Source organism: Eumetopias jubatus, unplaced genomic scaffold (assembly GCF_037043125.1).
Source record: "Eumetopias jubatus isolate StellerSeaLion01/CBP00866 unplaced genomic scaffold, mEumJub1_p1.0 scaffold_17, whole genome shotgun sequence".
Lineage (NCBI taxonomy): Eukaryota > Metazoa > Chordata > Mammalia > Carnivora > Otariidae > Eumetopias > Eumetopias jubatus.
The window spans coordinates 64,852,411-64,862,264 of NW_028274823.1; the positions used below are offsets into that span (position 1 = coordinate 64,852,411).

The window sequence follows — 9,854 nt, forward strand, 5'->3', positions numbered from 1 at the left end:
TTGGTAGTTTTTGAAATTGTCCCCTATCACCACTCCCTGCAGACGGAGAAAGAAAAACGAGGCTTGGAGAAGTAGCTTAGCCAAGGTCACCCAGCTAGGAAATGGTGAAGTCAAGATTTTAATCCAGTCACTTTAAGTGTAGCACATCTTGCAATTTCTAAAGCCAAACAATAGATGATTTTTGAGCTATTTTGAGGGAAAATGGTCACTGACGTTTAAAGTCAGTATCTTAGCAACCACAGGACTTCCATGGAGTTCACTTGATTTTCAGCAAGATTCACACTCTGAACCAGGCTAGCCAGCATTAAATGGGTGCTCTCTGCAAGTTCCCAGAGGCCGTTGTGCAACACAGCGCATTCACAGTTTCTGAGTAGCGAGAGGAGAGATGACTAATGGGCATGTCATCAACCAGAAATGGATAGAAAAATTCTTGCCCTTTCCCTGATACTGAGTTAGCCAGTGCAATCAACCACTAGAAGGGCAAGAACAAACCCTAGTTCCCAACCCTAAAGGGAGGAGTAACATGAATTTCAGAGGCTTTCTCCTCAAACTTCTCACCACACCCAGGTGCTGTGCTATTCTAAATCATCTGTTTCTGCACAGCTAGAAAAAAGCATTGCTTGCTATTCCAGTAACGGAAGTTTGGACAGAGAAGCATGATCTCTGTTTTTCCTTCTCTGCCAGTGCATCTATTTTTAACTTCTTTGTTTGTATATTTATTCATTTGTCTTTGTACAAATACAATAAACACCATAAAGGCAATTTGTCCTAAAAAGAAAAACCACAACTGTAATCTCACCATCCTAACTCAACATCCAGTTTCAGTTTTGGAGTTTTCCAGGTGTGAGCATGTACACGTGATCTTCTATACAAGATGGAGGTCTGCTTTTGTGTTTACACTTAGTATTAAGATGAAAACAATCTTCATGCTCTGAACAAACTTTCTAATACCTTTTCCCTGATCCTGAAAACATCACAATGATGTAGGACAATTGTAACTTTTGTTAATATAGGCGTCAAAGTAACAAAGGTAAGAACTTTGGGGGAAATTGAAGATCTAACTGGGTGAACATATTCATTTCGTTAGGACAGATGGCCCTCCCGGCTCTACACTCACAGATTACAGGACTGGCCCGGGGTCACTCGCACATAGAGGGCCCTGTACATGACAAAAGCACACTAGGCAATCGAGTGTGTCAGGCACAGCCGCACACACTGACGGTACCAACACGTGGCAGCCATGTTTTTCTGTTCTCAGGAAGTTCCAAATCTAAAGGTGAGGACAGATGGGGAAACAATCATTTCAACGCAGTTGAGAACAGCCTATAGAGAGGGAGGGTTCTGGGCCTTTAGAGAAGGGAGTAGTGACCCCAGAGACTCCAAGAAGTCTCCCCAGAGAGGGAGGCCTTGGAGGAGTTGGTTCGAATACAGGCACATTGACTATTCTAGGAATATTTCCCCTAAATAATGCCTCTCTTTTATTATCTCCCCATTTGTATCTCCTCTCCCACCTCTCTCCCCAGGGTCCCCATTCCCTGATGGGGACAGATGGCTTACTTTGCAGACCAGTAGAAAATAGTAGCCTACATGTTGTTCTGGTCTACCTCACATGCTGTCTTTCCTGGCTTCTGCTCTCTTTGGGGGCCAGTTGAGTTGTTGTTGTTGTTGTTGTCGTCGTCGTCGTCATCGTTTTCATCCTTCCCCATCCAGTTCCTGTTTGCTGTGAGCTGTATATAAAGCAAAGACACAGACAGTGTGGACACAGTGCGTAAGGAAGCCAAGTGACTGATCCTCTCCATTGTAAAATGAAAGTAAAATTACCACAGCTTGGTATATAATTGATGGTGCATCCAAAGCTGCGCATTGATTGCTCTTTTCTTTTTAGGCTTTCTACCTCCAGGGATGGGAGAAGACGAACTTTTAATATGCTTTTCTCTGACATGGGCTCTGGAAGGATGTACAATTCATGGTCCAGATCTATGACCTCCAGCCAGGACTCAACACTCCTAAAGGCACCCAGACAACCCCTCATTCTCCTACAGAGCAGTGGGAATATCACCAGGTATCTGGTAAGGCAGCAAAGCCTAGAGAGTTGAATACAGAAATGTTCTACTGGTTCCTACTCTAGTCATTGTCAGGCTCATCTCCCAATGCCCAGGGATCCATTAACACTTCACACGAACTGCTGCTTCGAGTTCCTTCATTCAAGTTATCTCTTTCCTTGATAGCTTTCCTGCCCCATGAATAAGTTTGGTTTTCCATATCTAGAGGGTTCCTTCCAGAGGCAACTGAGAGTGGAGGCACTCATTCCTGCTGAGATGCACCTATCTTCAAGAGAAAGTGAGCCAAAGGGTGGCCCTGCAGATATTGCTACATGTACTCTGCCCATCCTCCCACCCCAGTCCCCCTCAGAGACCCTCAGCATGCTCCTGAAGTATCAAGACCTTGACTGCTAAACTCTCAAATGGAAAGGGGCTGTTCCCTTGCTACCATGCCTGGTTCCAGCTGCCTCCAAATAACTTCACGGTCCCAGCCCACCGCCTCAGGGTCTGATGTGAACTAGTTCTCCATCACAGCTTTGCATAGAAAAAGACACAGACAAGATCTGATGGCTTCACGTGTTCCTTGCAAATTGCTCTCTGCTTATACCAGACCCCTCCCTGCCGCTGCCCCCATGTTCCACATGTGCAAATGGGGTGTGGACCTCCACTGGGTCATAGTGCTCTGAATTCTTTTTCCTTTTTTATTGAAGCATATGTAACATCCAATGTTATATTAGTTTCAGGTGTACAGCATATTGATTCAACAATTCTATACATTATTCAGTGCTCCCCGCAAGTGTAGTCTCCATCTGTCACCATACAGCATTACTGAAATATTATCGACTATATTTCTTAGGCTGTACTTTTTATCTCCATGACTTATTTATTTCATAACTGGAAGTTCGTATCTTCTAATCCCCTTTATTTTGCCCACCCCCCACCCCCCACACCTCCCCTCTGGCAACCACAGTTCATTGTCCATATTTAAGAGTCTGGTTTTTGTTTGTTTTGTTTTTCAGATTGCACATATAAGTGAAATCATATGGTATTTGTCTTTTTTTGTCTGACTTATTTCACTTAGCATAATACCCTTTAGGTCTATCCATGTTGTTGCAAACAGCAAAATCTCATTTTTTTTTATGGCTGAGTAATGTTCCTGTGTGTGTGTGTGTGTGTGTGTGTGTGTGTGTGTGTGTGTGTGTGTGTGTGTGTGTATCACATCTTCTTTATCCATTCATCTATTAATGGACACTTGGTCTGCTTCCATATCTTGGCTACTGTGAATGAAGCTGCAATAAACAAAGGGGTGCATATATCTTTTCAAATTAGTGTTTTTGTTTTCTTTGGGTAAATACTCAGTAGTGGGATTATTGGATCATAGGGTAGTTCTATTTTTAATTTTTTAAGTAGCCTCCATGCCGTTTTCCACAGTGGCTATACCAGTTTGCATTCCCATCAATAGTGCATGAAGGTTTTTGTCCATGTCCTTGCCAACATTTGTTTCTTGTGATTCTAGCCATTCTGACAGGTGTAAGGTGATATCTCACTATGGTTTTGATTTGCATTTCCCTGATGATCAGTGATGTTGAGCATCTTTTCATGTGTCTGTTGGCCATCTGTATGTCTTCTTTGGAAAAATGTTTATTCAGGTCCTCTGCCCATTTCAAACTGGGATTTTTTGTGGGTTTTTTTTTTTTTAGTGTTGAGTTGTATAAATCGTATATATAGTTTGGATATTACCCCTTTATCAGGTATATCATTTGCAAAGATCTTCTCCCATTCTGTAGGTTGCCTTTTTGTTTTGTTGATGGTTTCCTCCACTGTGCAAAAGCCTTTTATTTTGGTGTTGTCCCAATAGTTTATTTTTGCTTTTGTTTCCCTTGCCTCGGGAGACATAGTTAGAAAAATGTTGCTGAGGCCAATGTCAAAGAGATTACTGCCTATGTTTTCTTCTGGGAGTTTTATGGTTTCAGGTCTGCATTTAGATCTTTAATTCATTTTGAGTTTATTTTTGTTTATGGTGTAAGAAAGTGGTCTAGTTTCATTCTTTTGCATGTGGCTGTCCAGTTTTCCCAGCACCATTTATTGATGAGACTGTCTTTCCCCCATTGTATATTCATGCCTCCTTTGTCATAGATTAATTGACCATGTAAGTGTGGATTTACTTCTGGGCTCTCTATTCTGTCCAATTGATCTGTCTATTTTTGTGCCAATACCATACTGTTTTGACTCCTGAAGCTTTCTGGTATATTTTGAAATCTGGGATTGTGATACCTCTAGCTTTGTTCTTCTTTCTCAAGATTTGCTTTGATGCAGTGTTATGAATTCTTTAAGTGCATTCTGAGGACTCACTTGAGGCCAGGTTCACGTAACACCTAAGAGAGACTCCCCAAATACCTTCCACCCAGCAGGTAAATTTTGCATACTTATTGAATTATTTGAAATTATTTCGGCTTTTTGGCTAGTGAATCCTACTGTTATCCAGTTGTAACTCGGGGCATAGATGAGCTAGAAGCTCAACAAATGTTAAGTGGGAGAGAAAGACAGAGCAAGAGAATGAAATAACACTGCAAGATAGGCGCTAATATCCTGATGTGAAAGACAAGGGAAAAAGGTAACTGACTGGAAATGGAATTCACTTGCAAAGTGGCAAAGAGCCCAAGAAAGTAGATCGATCCTGGGTACTTCCTGGCTTTAGCACTTTCTAGTTAATACAGCATTGGTCAAGTTGCTTAATTGCTCCCAGCCTGTTTCATCATCCGTAAAATCTATCCCATATGACTGTATGGATTAAACAAGATAATACAAGCAGAAAAGCTTTGCACAGTACCTATCACATAGTTAGAGCTTAACAAACGTTGTTGACTCTTATTATTGCAGAAGTTCGCACAGCGAGTGTGTGATGGAACCACGTCTGACTCCAAACCCCTTGGGCTGCATCGACGAGGCCACGTGTGTGGCCATCCCTGTCCTTCCTCTTGGAGTACAGTTCCAGGAAGTGGATGCGTCACTGCCTGCTGAATCACTCCTGACACGGATCTGGCTGTGAGCAACACGTGCTTCCAGCTCGGCAGCTCCCTGGGTCTCATCTCCCCACCAGCTCAGGGGGTAGCTGAGGAAGTTCATGGGCCTTGCCAACCAGGATTGCTCAAGAGGGCCCAGCAAGGACCACAGGGGCTGCTCCATGCCAGGCTCTGCAGAACCTCTGCGGTGGGAATGGGTGGGGTGGGGAGGTGAGGGGCTGCCTACACCCGAGCACTTGCAGAGGGAGGAGGAAAACCAACAGAACCACTCTCTGGCCAAACCACAATCCATGCAGATCTTTGAAGGAGAAGTTAAACGATGAGAATCGCTCAACCCAGAAAGATGGTGATTTATATGGCCCAAAGACTAAAAAGAAGAAAAGAAAAAAAAAAAAAAAGCAAAAGGAATTGAGATACAACCACAAACACAGGCTGTACCACCAAATGGCACAGTTTTGAGACTAGAGGGAAACAATTCAGACCTCCAGCACTTAAAGACAAGATAAGGAAATGTCAAATTATGAAGTGGGTATGAAAGAGACAATGAATCTATTGCTTATTAAATGACAGAGTTAAAATATATTCCTTGTTATTTATACCCTGCCTGTTTCCAAAGTAAGGATTTGAAACTGCAGCTCAAAATGAAACTGCTTTGGGAAAAACAAAATGAAGTACTTATTTCCAGACCACCCTGAAGTGTGAGAGGCATTTTAATCCTTGTAGGTCCCCCAGCATGCAGGGCCCAACATCCATAGATGCCATGAATCTAAATAAAGTTTGGCAAATTCTTCCCCCAGTCTCATTTACTAATGAGGAAACTGACGCCCAGGGAGGGGAAGGAATGTCCTAAAGAGCACAGTTACTCTGTGTATCAATGAGAGTCTGATTGGGAAAAGAGACACCACACAGAGTGCAACAGAGGAAATTTCATGCAAGGAATTGGTCGCACCGGTGATGGGGTTGCAGGAAAGCCAACAGGGGCCCCTAATTACCAACAGCAGAAAGCCAATGACCCCAGCTGGAAGAGAAAGAAGGAGGAGGCAGAATTGCAGGAGCCCAGGGATCTCTCTCCGGGCAGAAGCTGGGAGCCTCATCTTGTGGGAACTGGTACCACCAAGTTTAGAGATGGCAGCTTGGGATGCTGCCTGCGGCAGAGAGGAAGGAGGAGAAATATCCTGGCTTTCTCCTCACTCCCACCCTCCGATCACCTTTCAATACCTCCCATTGATCAGACCCAGCAAGAAGCCAGGAGACGCAGCGGGGGTGCGAGATGCAAAAGCAGGGGAAGAACAGGGCTCAGACCTGTGACCACACCATCCATCATTAAACACTCATTTCTTGGGCACCCATTTGAGCAACACTGCTGTCCAAGCAGAACACATGAATCTCTTGGTAGCAGCCTTCAGAGTTGCCTCTCGTGTGCAAACTCTGGGGGCCGTGTCCCAGGTTGCCAGTGAGCACCCTCCTGATAAATCTTCCCATCAGGGCAAGGCTCACACAGAATGGAACAACATGATCAATCTTTCTGAATAGCAAAATTTTAAAAATGTATTTGTTTGTATTTCCATAGATTGAGTTGAGTTTCTTTTTCTTTAGGAGGGGTCTTTCGGGAAATACAGACATCCTAAAATTTTCAGGTTAAGAGTGAATGCATTGCCAGGAAGTGATTTGTGGTGGGAAGGACTTTAACCCCTGAAAACAGCATCAGCTCCCCTAAGCTATCCCAAATAGACAAGCAGTTGAGGTAAAACCATGAACTTATGCATATGCAGCTTGGAGACAGGCTTCTAATCTCTACCTTGCGAGTAGATTATGGCCTATAAGATCTCTCTATATAGAGATTCTGGAGCTGCGCTTACCAAGGGGCAGGGGCAAGTGTTGGCCAACTTTCTTCCCACAGGCGCTAACCAGTTGGAAGGCAAGGGTGGTGCCAGAACATTGTCCTGAGACCTCTTGTGTGCCAGGAGTTAACTCTTTCCGCATGGTAGTGGGGGTGGGGTGGGTAGTGGGGTGGCAGGGCAGCAGCAATTTGTCCACTGATTCAGAAGCATCTCAGTAGTTTCTTGTTTTCAAAGATTTCATTTATTTATTTGAGAAAGCGAGAGAGAGTGCTTGCATGTGCACTGAGCAGGGTGGGGGAAGGGGGGCAGATGAGAGGGAGAAGCAGACTCCCCGCTGAGCAGAGACCCTGATGACAAAGAGGCAGGGCTTGATCCCAGGACACCAGGATCATGACCTGAGCTGAAGACAGACGCTCAGCTGACTGAGCCACCTAGACACCCTGCGTCTCAGCAGTTTGATAACCAGATGGCCATACTGGTGCAGACTGCTGAATATGGACATTGCCGTGAGGTTCCTTACACAGGGCGCTCATGGACAGAATGAGAGCCCTTGCAGGTAACCCAGAAAGAGAGTCCTGGCAACTCAAGCGGGGCTTGCCTGTTCGCCTTTGTTTTCTCTCTAGGACCACTGCTGCCTCCAGGGCAGCGACATCTCTGACTTGTGCTCAGGGCTTGGTCCCCAGCACAGCGCCAGGCACACAGGCGAGGAAAGTGACCATGGATGCTCGTGGAATGCATGCAAGCCTGAGATGCTCTCCCTCCCTCAGGGACAAGTTTTGGGGTTTTTTTTTTTTTCCAAGATCTTCCAGAAAAAGCAGAACCTTTGGCCAGACAGCGCAAGTGTGTCACAAAGTTCTGCTTTCACTGTGTGTTAAGTGGAAATGATTAGGCAAGTTAGTAGTAAGAGATTCCTCTCTGCGTTTCCTCTGTAATGGGAGGTCCTGCCTGGGCCTCTGGCACACTCAGACCAACAGTAAAAACTGCCATGATTTGCCCTGATAACCCCAGAATGCCTCACTTACCTGTTATTGGGGCTTATCTACAGAGAATGCTGCTAAAGGGGCCACTTCCTGCACACATATGTTGGTGTGAAGATGCTGGGGTGTATATGTGTATGTACGCGCATGCGCACACACGCGTGCGTGTTTGGGACTGACTTGAAGGAGTCAGTGTTGATAAAAGTATGATGGTGCTTGTTTCAGGTGCCTGTGGCTAACCAAATGCTGCCTTTGGGGGGTGAAATCTGCACTAGGGTCACAAAACTCCTGCCTTAAGATGATGGCAATTGTCCTCACACCACGCCCGTTCACTGAGCACTGACTCGGCGCTAGGTTAGGCATCTGACATCCTCAGGTGTAATCCGTAGTCCTGCACCTCCACTTTCTCCCCATTTTACCAATGAGCAAGCTGATCGAATGTCCTCAGCTCGCATGGGGGTATGTGGGGGTGACCTGACCGCCTGCCTCCAGGCGCTTCCCAGCTGTACTGGACTCGCAGGTGTGTGAGATAAGGTGAGGCATTTTGGCTGGGTGACCTTCAGACTGGGAACGGGTAGGTCTGTCAGAGACTCTCAAACCTGGCTGCATTTTTTCAGAATCCCCTGGGAAGCTCTTTAAAAATACCACTTTTGGGGCCTCTCCCCACAGCAATTAAATCACATTTGTTAAGGATGCAGCCTGGGCACTGTGTGTTTTGTGGTATTTTTTAACTCCCCAGGTGATTCTAATGAGCCTCCAGGGTAGGTAACCACTGCCTGGGATTCGAGTTTTGACCTGGTCATTGACCTCAAGCTGCCTTCTCTGTAAAAGGGGCTTCATGGGGGGGCGGGGGGGGGGGGCAGCAGCTGCCCTCCCAGAAACGGGAGCGGGAGTGCAGGAGCTCGAGTGAGAGAAGTTCCAGTGTCGGAGTCCCAGTTACTAGCTATGTGACTACTGTGCGCAAGCTACTTGGCCTTCCTGAGTCTCAGGCCATGATGGAACCGAAGTGGCTTGTGTGAGTTAAATCATGACAAGTACACAAGATGGCTCACAGACAGTGTGCGGACCTGGCATAGAGGAAGCACATAACGCATGCAAGCTGCTGGGGTTGTCAGTTCCCTGAGTTCTTTGGAAGAGCTGTCTACCCAAGATCGTGGTTGTCCAGTCATGATTCAGTATTGTTTCAGTGAACTGTGGTTCTTGAGTCCTTAGAAATGGAAAATGTTGCCTAAATGAAGGGGAAGGAGGAAAAAGGATGGACTTAGAGGACCCAGAACCAGGAGGCGTTTCCCAATAGCAGAGAGGAGTTGGTCTGATTGACTTCTTCAGGGAGAAGGGTCACAGACCAGTTTAGTGAGGGGCCGTTTTCCCTGGCAGTTACGATTGATCATGTAGGGGGAGTTTCACAGATGCCTGTCACACGCAGACTCCCTGGGGTTTGGATGAACTTCAGCTGAAGGGCGCCAGCTAGAACGGACCACGTACCTGAGGCTTTGCGTCACACCCGAGGCTTTGTGTCACACCCGAGGCTTTGTGCCGCACCCGAGGCTTTGTGTCGCACCCGAGGCTTTGTGTTGCACCCGAGGCTTTGTGTCGACTGCGAGGCAAAGCAGCAGCTCGGGAACGAAGACTAACCTGCTAGCTGAGTTCACCAGGAGCCGATGCTCTGAGCTCCCTATCCAGGCGAAGCCTCTCCACCAACTGCCAGCACAGTAGTAAGACTCGGCCAGGTGAGAGCGAACCCCACAGCCTGGCTGTTCAGAGTCCTGGCAATGCAACAATCTAGCCCAGTAACAGAGGAGGCCAGATGGCCTAGTTGGAAAATAAAGTCCATTCAAGTAACTATGAGAAGGAAAAGAGAAGAATTTCACAGGTTTGAACACAGGAAGGATAAATTCAGATACCTCATTTGTTGTCTGTCTACGGAAGATGCTCCATTCTTTCCACTATAGAACATTCCTTAGCTGCACT

The 9,854-nt window shown here is 46.1% G+C and overlaps 1 long non-coding RNA gene across 1 annotated transcript; it reads left to right on the plus strand.

Annotated features, from left to right (window-relative positions):
• The first annotated feature begins 1,776 nt into the window (after positions 1–1,776).
• LOC148162179 (uncharacterized) lies at positions 1,777–5,853 on the plus strand. The gene is made up of 2 exons (XR_015767092.1): positions 1,777–2,069; positions 4,923–5,853. It is a non-coding gene; the product is annotated as an uncharacterized LOC148162179 (long non-coding RNA).
• Positions 5,854–9,854: the final 4,001 nt, after the last annotated feature.